The 9,225-nt window shown below is 38.5% G+C and overlaps 1 long non-coding RNA gene across 1 annotated transcript; it reads left to right on the top strand.

The window, feature by feature from the left end:
* The first annotated feature begins 5,091 nt into the window (after positions 1–5,091).
* On the top strand, positions 5,092–8,686 carry LOC116670450 (uncharacterized). Its single transcript, XR_004327026.1, has 3 exons — positions 5,092–5,173; positions 8,204–8,214; positions 8,677–8,686. It is a non-coding gene; the product is annotated as an uncharacterized LOC116670450 (long non-coding RNA).
* Positions 8,687–9,225: the final 539 nt, after the last annotated feature.

Genomic DNA, 9,225 nt, shown 5'->3' with positions numbered 1-9,225 from the left:
GCACACATACATCTTAAATAAAGTTAACTGTTCACACAATCAATAACATGAGCTACTTAAATCAGCTGGATAAATGCTAAAATGTAATTTGCATGTATTGCTGTGTGTACTTTGTCCACAGCAATCCCACCAATCGGTCCCTAAAAGTCGCAAGTTAGAGCAAATGCTCTAAATATCTTTGTAATCTTATATCATTCACTAAAAGAACAAGCAAGCCTGCCTTGTTGCGAATTGTCTTCAATTAATTGTGCCATCTAACGCATCTAGCAACCCATATAATCACATTGTAAACGATAGCCTTGCTTATTATAAACATTTGTATATTGTAACATTTGGCAGGTCCTCCAAATTGCTCGACCAGCTTCAATGCTAATGTTAGATATACCTGTGTGTGAATTTAGTCAGACTTGTTCTATTGAGTGATTTTATGAATCTGGGAGTGTTAAACGATCTCAGGGAAGTAGTGATGCCCATTGAAAAATCAAAAAGCTCTGTGAAACATTTTATATATTGTCTCAGCCATCTAGATGTCGATCCTGATTTAAAAAAACAAACAGGCTCAAGGAACAAGAACTCAGTTTGCTTTGTTGTTGCCAATCTAGTGGGCTCAGAAAATAAAGAAAATGGTTAATGAATCTTCATTAGGCTTCATTTGAACCATAATGAAATTAACGTATTTGTTCTTTGTTTAAATAGATTAAATGCCTAAGTTATGAAAAAATGTGTTCATCGCTACAAACAAATGATATTTGTATCCTTAAGTCATGCTGCAGAGTGTCAGATCACACATTCAGCTTCTTTCCTCTCAATGGGATTCTGCCTGGGGGTATAGAGTTCCTTATATTGCAGCACATAAGGATGAAGTCAGATTTCCTCAATTCTTTGTGGAGAAACTTGATTTTATTCTAATGTTTCACTTCAGATAGACTAGGGGAAACTGTAATACTTAGTTTGGCGTGGAATCAGAGAATCTGATATCTTGGTTCCTCTGCTTATCTCATTACCAATATTCATAACCGCTGCCACTGCCTCCTACAGAACATTCCTACTCAGACGAGTTGAAGTGTAGCATGCTGTTCGTTGTAAGTTATGTGGTATCACTGGCGCAAACACAAAGTCATAAATTATTGCTGTACCTTTTAAGGAAGGCAAATTAAACATAATCCTAAGAATAACCTTAATAACCTTGCTGCTGCAACACTGTAATTTCCATTTTATGGGATCAAAAATACTATCTCTTATCTATCTACAGTAACTATTATTATCTGCACAATAATTTGCAGTTCATACCAGTATGGTGTGAGAACCTGTCATTTAGTAAATAACACAAATGGTAACATTAATTACATTAACTACTAGATTGCATCTTAACGTTTATTTACTAACATCTTACAAATTTTGCAATGATTACTCAAGGATGGCCTTTAAACTACAACTTGTGGTGCTGAGCCAAATGAAGCCTATAAAGCCTTGCGAACCATTTATGTATTTTCTGAGCCCACAGATGGGGCTCGGTGTTCAACAAAGGGTTTAGAAGCACACTGAATTGCTGCCTTTGAGTCTTTCTCTTAAATCAAAGCACCATCAAGTGGGCACAGAAAATATATAAAATGGTTCATGAAGCTTCATACAGCAAGATTGCCATCACTAACGTAACGTGAAGCAAGTTAAGAAAAGCAGAAGTAGACAGTGACGCAAGTGGGCAATCATCAAAACAAGCCTGAAGGGAGCTAGTCATCACCAGATTTAAATTTGTGTCCTTTCTTTTTAGCTTTACTAAATGCCTGACATAGTTGTAGCGCTACTCCAGTCAAGTCAGTTTATCCATAGAGCACCTTTAAAACCAACCTAGGCTGAACAAAGTGCTGTACAAAGGTATATTTGTTATAAAACAAAGGTAGACAATAAAATACTGTATAGACACAATGAACATTATAAACAAAACACATTCTATACAAATTCCAAAACTAAAACATATGCCGAGGAATAAAAAAGTGTTTTAAGACGAGACTTCTCGGCAGTAGAGAGGGAACTAATATGAAGGGAAGTTTGTTCCAGTCTTGGGGCCACAACGGAAAAGGAACAATCAATTTTGTTTTCATCAGTGGAATAGCTGAAAGGAACTGACACTAAACGATCTTAGGTTTGGAGAAAGGATGTAGGGTAAAGAGATCAGCAATATAAAAGGGCCAAACTATGTAATGCCTTAAAAACAATTAACATTACCTTAAAATCGGTTCTATATTTGACCCGTAACCAGTGAAAGATGCCAATAGGGAGATTTGACCCTCTGGTACCAGTCACAATCCAGCAGCTGCATATGGACAAGCTGCAGGCAGGAGGAAGATGATTGACAAATCGCAAAAATACAAGGAATTGCAGTAGTCAATATGAGATGAAATAAGTGCAATGAATAACAGTCTCCAAGCCTTAAGACGCAGGAAGGATTTTATTTTAGCAACATCCTGAGATGAAAAATGATACATTCAAAAAGGACTAATTTAATTAATGCTGGGTCAAAGATGAAACATAGATTTTCTGGCAAAAGGGGGAATTTTAGGCTAAAGTCCCTAATCTTTTTTAAAAGTTTGTCAACTGCATTTGGGGGGGCCTAACAACATGACTTCCATTTTACTTTCATTAAGATGGATAAAGGTATCCAGCACTTAATATCTCAGGCAGTGAAAAAGGGACTTTAAATAGTTTGCATCACCTATTCTTGAGACAGGCACAGCTGTGTGTCATCAGCATAACAATAAGATATGTGGCCCTAAATCTAACCTTGTTGTACACCGCAGTAATTGTGCGTGAAGAGTAGATATTTTCAATTTCAACAGTTCCTATTTTTTTTAAATAAGAATTGAACCAATGTAGAGCAACAGCCTGGATTCCTACCCTATACTGAAGGTGATCCAACAAGATGGCATGGTCAACAGTGTCAAATGCACTACGAAGGTTCACCAAGAGTAAAATTGCACAATTTTCTCAGACAGAACAGCAATAAATCATTTACCACTTTAAGAAGTTCTTTTCTGTGCTGGTGTATTCTGAAACCAGACTGAAATTTGTCCAAGATATTATTTTCACTTAAAAATGAAGAGAGCTGAGAAAGAACAACCTTCTCCAAAATTACGACAATTTAGAAATAGGCCTAAAGCTGTTACAATCAGAAGGGTCAAGTGTGGGTTTTTTCAATTTTATGCTGAACCAGGCATGTGCTAGAGGGACTGGACCCTGTGAGTCCAGCTGATCCTTCTCCTCCCCGGCCTCCGAGGGTGTCAGGCTTATCGTCCTGCTCGGCCTCCAGAGAGCTGAAAAAGGAATTGAGCAAATGGAAGAGAAGTTGATCGGAGAGTCTGATTGTGAATCAAAAGGGATCACTTCAGAGGACACAATGCTGGTGCTGAGAGAAAAACAATTTCTACAAGACAAATGCCAAGAGCTGGAAAATGAGAGCTTCATTAATTTAAAAATGTGATGGACAGACATGCCCTTTTATTAAGGACTCTTAAAAACTTATCCCTGAGCTCATCTGGGGATAGAAAGAGCCCATGGGTCCCTTATGGAGAGAAAAACTAACTCAATTGGCCGCTAAGATCAATTGTTGGACATTTTCAAGCTTCCGAATCAAATAAAACACTACATGGAGCTTTGAAAAAAAAGAAAATCGAGGGAAGCAAACTTTCTTTAGCAAACCACTCTAATGGCGTTTTTTTTCACTGCGATATAACTCGCGATGGGATTTACCTCGATTCTACTCCCCTTTTTGGTTATACAAAAAAAAAGTCCCAGGTACCTGCTAACAAGTACTTTTTTTGTATACCTCAGTCGAAGTTCCAAGCAAGCTGAGGCGATACCAAAAGGGGAAAACCTGCAGACTACTGAGGGTCAGAGAGAACTGTCACTGCGTCATCTTTGCTAGCGCCAGACGGTGGTGTCCGACAAACCCGCCATTTTTTATTGCTGCCTTCAGTTCTTTTGATTCTAATTTGCTTTTGGCTGTGGCAACAACCATGTCATGAAAATCCGAAACCGCCTGAGCGCAGTCTATCAACGCTCTCTGCTTCTGAAAGTACACTTCCAGAAGAAAAAGAAAGGTCAGGGTGAGAATGCATGTAAACTAAAAGAAATATGTAGTTTAGGTTGTCACAAGTTCAATGCAATGTGATATTGCGTGTTAGGCATTATCCTATTATCTTATCCTATGGCCCGTCTATTTGCAGTGCACAGTTGGACATGTCTGTGGGTCGTTTTCTTTCATTTAGTTGAACTTGTATGTTTTAAAAGAGAATTATGCCTGCCCTGCCCTAATAAAGAAATATTTTGGTAACTTTGAGTGAATATTCCCGTTTGCAGCCGCTTAGAAATCTCAACAAACCACAGAATGGATTGGGTTAATAGAATGGTTTAGGAATCATTCATGGTTTACTTTAGCACATTTCATTTAGTTTTATAACGGAGTTCTGTGAAATATTGGTTTTAACGGGTTGCCTAGATTTTCAGAAGACAAGTCCAGACATCCCAGCTGCAGCAGATGTCACACACGCAGCTCACTGATCACTGCAACTGTGTTGATGATGGACAAAAACTGGTTTTTTGCCCAAATAATAATCACAATAATATTTAAAAAAGTCAGTTTGGGATTTGGGATGATATCAGCATTTGAATGATATCAATACATTACTTGGGCTAAAAAAATAAAAAAAATAAAAAATAAAAACAGCTTTTCCTGGGAAATGGGTTGTCTTTTCCCAGGATCTGATTATCTAATTTTTGGGGAAAATATCAAACCCTAGTCTGAGTGTCCATCCCCTGAACATTTTTAGCATTAAACACTTAATTTACCTAATTCACTTATGTACTTTTACTTTTTTCTCAAACAATGTATGCTGGAAATATCTTTAGTAAAGGGAAATAGATTACAATCCAAACAAAACACAATGAAATGTATTGCAGTAAGGCCCTCAGGCATTCTGTATTGCTTTCATGTCTTTATTCTCCCGTAGATTGACTTTTCTAGTTATATCCGAGTCAGCGCACAGTAGCCTAGGCATAATTTACTCCTCCCCTTCTTTTGCATCTTTTGTTAATTGCATATGACAATTATTCACCTCAATGATACATTAATTTATTTTAAGGAATTAATAAAGCCCTGGACTGTATTATTTCAGATGTGTTAAAACTTTGTGCACATTCAAAATATAAACCCATGTGCTCTCTGAGATTTGGAGAAGTTGTGAATTTGAGAAAAATAAAGTTATAAAAGGCTATTACAAGAATAAAGTCCCTATATTTCAGAAATCTACCTTCACCATAGTCTGCTTTGCATTACGTGATTGCTCTGCTGATGCGGTAGATCCAACCGCCTGACAGACACAGAGCCCAGTTGGGACTCTGGTCTCTAAAGGAGACAAAGTTTAGGAAAGTGTGAACGCTGCTCTAGATTGGAGGTGGAAAACCAAAACTACGGCAGAAATACACGGAGCAAAAACGCGACACATCTGCTGCAGCAAGTCAACAGCGGAGCATGTCTATAAACATGAAGCTGCACATGCCCGCGGAAGGCCGCGTGCTCTCTCTTATTTTTCCAGTGAGCTGGACACTAAGCGACGCGCAGGTCTGCTTCAGAGCTCCGTGTGTTTCAGTCTGAACCTTAGACTGGAAACGGCACGGTAACTTCAAACTATATCAGTAGTGTTGGCTTCTAAACGTTTTGTTGAATAAATGAATGAAAACTTATTGTACACAAACTATCAACAGGAGGTATTCAAAAAGATAAAAAATAAAATAAAATTGTGGTCTTAAGATGGAAGGGGAGTAACAACACAAGCACTAAAACATTGAGGACAAAGGGGGAAGGGGTCAACTAATGAACAAAACAAACAAAACAGATAAAACACAATACAAAAAAATAAGTATAATAAAAAACAAGGGCTCAATCCCAGACAGACAAGCAGACACACAACAGTACAATATTCCTAGTACTAAAAGTAACTTATGATTTTGTTTATGGGTTTGAAACCTTTTTTTATTGAAGATTTTAAAAGGAGGGAGCTCAGGTTGGAAGATAGAGGAGAGCACTTCTATACAGCTCTTAAAACAGCAGGGCCTGCAATCTGTGGACTCCTGGTGGTAGAATAGCTGTGCGTATCACTAATTTCAAAAAAGTAATTACATAAATACCTGGGTGCAGGGTATTTCTTATAAACTAACACAGTTTAAGTTGGGAAACCCTCTCCTTCAAGAGCATCGGCCAGGATTTCAAGGTGTTACTTTAACAGGCTGGATATTCTTGCAGGAACTTAGTCTTGGCTACCTTGAGATAATTCTTTGGGCAATAAACTCCCTGGTAGTTTGTTGTCAGTAACAGCCCAAGAAGGGAACGCTTCCTTGGCCGTAATTCAACATCACCTACGACAAACCTAAACCCCATAGACTTTTTCAGTTTATCTCTGGACCCAAAAAGAATAAAAATGTTTTGCTGTCTGTTAACCAAGCACTGAGCTTAAGGAGTTCCAAACTAAGCAGCCTTTCAACCTTGACCAGAGGTGGGTAGGTAGCCAAAAATTGTACTCAAGTAAAAGTACTGTTACTTTAGAATATATGACTCAAGTAAAAGTAAAAGTGTCATACAAATAATCATTGAGTAAGAGTAAAAAAGTGCTTGATGAAAAAACTACTAAGTAGTGAGTAACTGTTGAGTAACGTCTGATTAATTTCTCAACACCAGCATCAATCAGACCGACAAAAATACAAATAATCATCTTTAGGCAAATTATGTCCATCCAATCAATTAAATAAAAAAAAATTAATTTAATTACAAATAGCTTATTGAGAGACTTGTCACATCAAATTAGGATGGATACTGCATGTGTAAAAAATACTGTATGTAACCTAAAAGACAAACATCCACCTCTCACACGCAGAAACTAAAACTACCGCTACGTCTCCAGGTAGATGTTGAGTTGTTGAACGCTCACGTTTGTGTTTGGGCGACACTGAAGAGCGCCGGCGATGTGCTGCTGTTTCCACTTTTCCTAAGGTAAACATGCTTTCACTTGAGGGGGGGGGGGGGCTCTGTTTGCGTTGCCTTGGCGACGTTTTGCTTCAGACGTCTTTGCTAGGACTGTAAAGCTAACCTGTCGCGCGGGGCGGAACGAGTGATTGGTCACGAACTTAACAAACGACGTGTGATGGTTAAGCACAGTCACGTGGTGAGCCTCAGCGGAAGACTCTCTCTGTCCCCAAGAGAGAACTTAGAAAAGGGCGTGTTGAAGAATGGGGAGGGGGCGGGGGGGTTAAAGACAATAAAGGGTTTGCGTACCGAGGGTAACAGAAAGCATTAAACAATTGTAAAAGCCGCTGAAAGGTAGCGGAAGAGTACGAAGATATACAGTTATTTTCTACATATCACAAAACAAATCCTAAAGCGAGACATAAAGTACAAAGTACGTGTATAGTGATTTAAAACTAACTTACTCCTAGAAGTACAATTTTTTCAAAAACTTACTCAAGTAAATGTAACGGAATAAATGTAACTCGTTACTACCCACCTCTGCCTCTGACTCCTCTTTATGAGAGACTAGAATAGCTCAGTCATCTGCAAATAAAAACAAATTACAATCTTTAGCTGATGGCATATCATTGACAAAAAAAAGGACCTAAAATACTGCCCTGGGGAACTCCACAAGTTAATTTAAGTGGTGAGGACACGTACCTGTTCCCTGCCAACCAGGTATGACCTCACCCACTGAATAGATGTACAAGAAAATGTTAATGGCATCAATGTATTAGAGGATTTGTCTCTGAAAATTACACCTTTCATAGCTTTCCTCACATAGAGACAGTTGCTAGGAGATTACAGGAAAAAGAACATGTTGGTCAGACCCCACAAGTAGCTGCCCGCTCTATTTGCTTCTGAAAAATGAACTGGACAAAGTTACTGTTCAACCATGAGTTCTACAATAAAAGATGTAAGATCTGCAAGTGCATTCTGGGGCTTTTTTGTTGTATACTTGTTTTTGTACAAAACAAAGAAAGAGAAAGCCCACTGTATACCCACTGTATACATTTACATAATGGGTGTAGTATATAGTTCTTTAACATAAATGTGGGCTAAAACATCATTGTTCTACGTATAAATGGGTTAGTCCATCATATTATCTGCTATACTATTGGTTAAAAACAAACTGGTTGTATTAAGCAAGTTTAAGCGTGAATAAAACATATGTTAACTGAAAGTGATTTAATAAAGAATAGGGGTGATCCGAGTAACGGCTGAAACGAGTACCGGTCGGATAAAGCACCTTTTGCCGGTACAAGTATTATGAGTAATATGAGTCAATATCCGTGCTCGGATTGAAATAAAACTCCTCACTGGCCGCGCAGCGTTCTGTGATAATCACAGCGCCCCCCCCGCCTACAAACCCTCGGCTCTATCACACACACACAGAACATGGATAAATGTGCTCCCTTGGTCTCTCGGTCTCTCTCTCTCTCTCTCTCCCTCTCTCTCTCTCTCCCGCTCCGTCAGTCAATCAGGTCTGTGGATCTGTTCCGTTAACGTTTAGGGTTTCTTCAGCTTCCGGTTTGTTTTTTAACTTCGTTTTGTAGTCTTACATAGTAACCAGTAGTTTCTGGTGAACGTGGGGTTTGTAGTCCTTACATAGTAACCAGTAGATTTCTGGTGAACGGGGGTTTGTGAGTCCTTACAAAGTAAACCAACTAGGTTTCTGGTGAACGCGTGGGGGTTTGTAGTCTACAATAGTAACATAGGTTTCTGGTGAAACGTGGGGTTTGTTAGTCCTTAAAATAGTAACAGTAAGGGTTTCTGGTGACGTGGGAGTTGGTAAGTCCTTACTAGAACCATTATTTTCTGGTGAACGTGGGGTTTGTAGTCCTTAATAGTACCAGTAGATTCTGTGGACGTGGGTTTCAGACGTGCTGCTGGTTTAAATGGCAAAACTCCCGTTGCGTCTCTGCCATCGGAGATTTTTTTTTTTTTTTTACTGTCAGCTGCTCCCCCTCGCCCCCTCTCTCTCTGTGTCTCTCTCTTACTCACACACACACACACAAACACACACTTTGTGTGGAAATAAAAGAAATAAAAAAAATAAAAAAGAACCAAAAACAATAAAAATTACACTGATCATAAAAAATAAAAAGTTAAAAAAGAAAGTTATATTGAGTGTGAAAACTCTTGTTCATTACATTTTACTTCATAAT

The sequence above is a fragment of the Etheostoma spectabile genome, chromosome 20 (assembly GCF_008692095.1).
Source record: "Etheostoma spectabile isolate EspeVRDwgs_2016 chromosome 20, UIUC_Espe_1.0, whole genome shotgun sequence".
In the NCBI taxonomy this organism is placed as follows: domain Eukaryota; kingdom Metazoa; phylum Chordata; class Actinopteri; order Perciformes; family Percidae; genus Etheostoma; species Etheostoma spectabile.
This window is presented reverse-complemented; position numbering and strand designations above follow the sequence as displayed.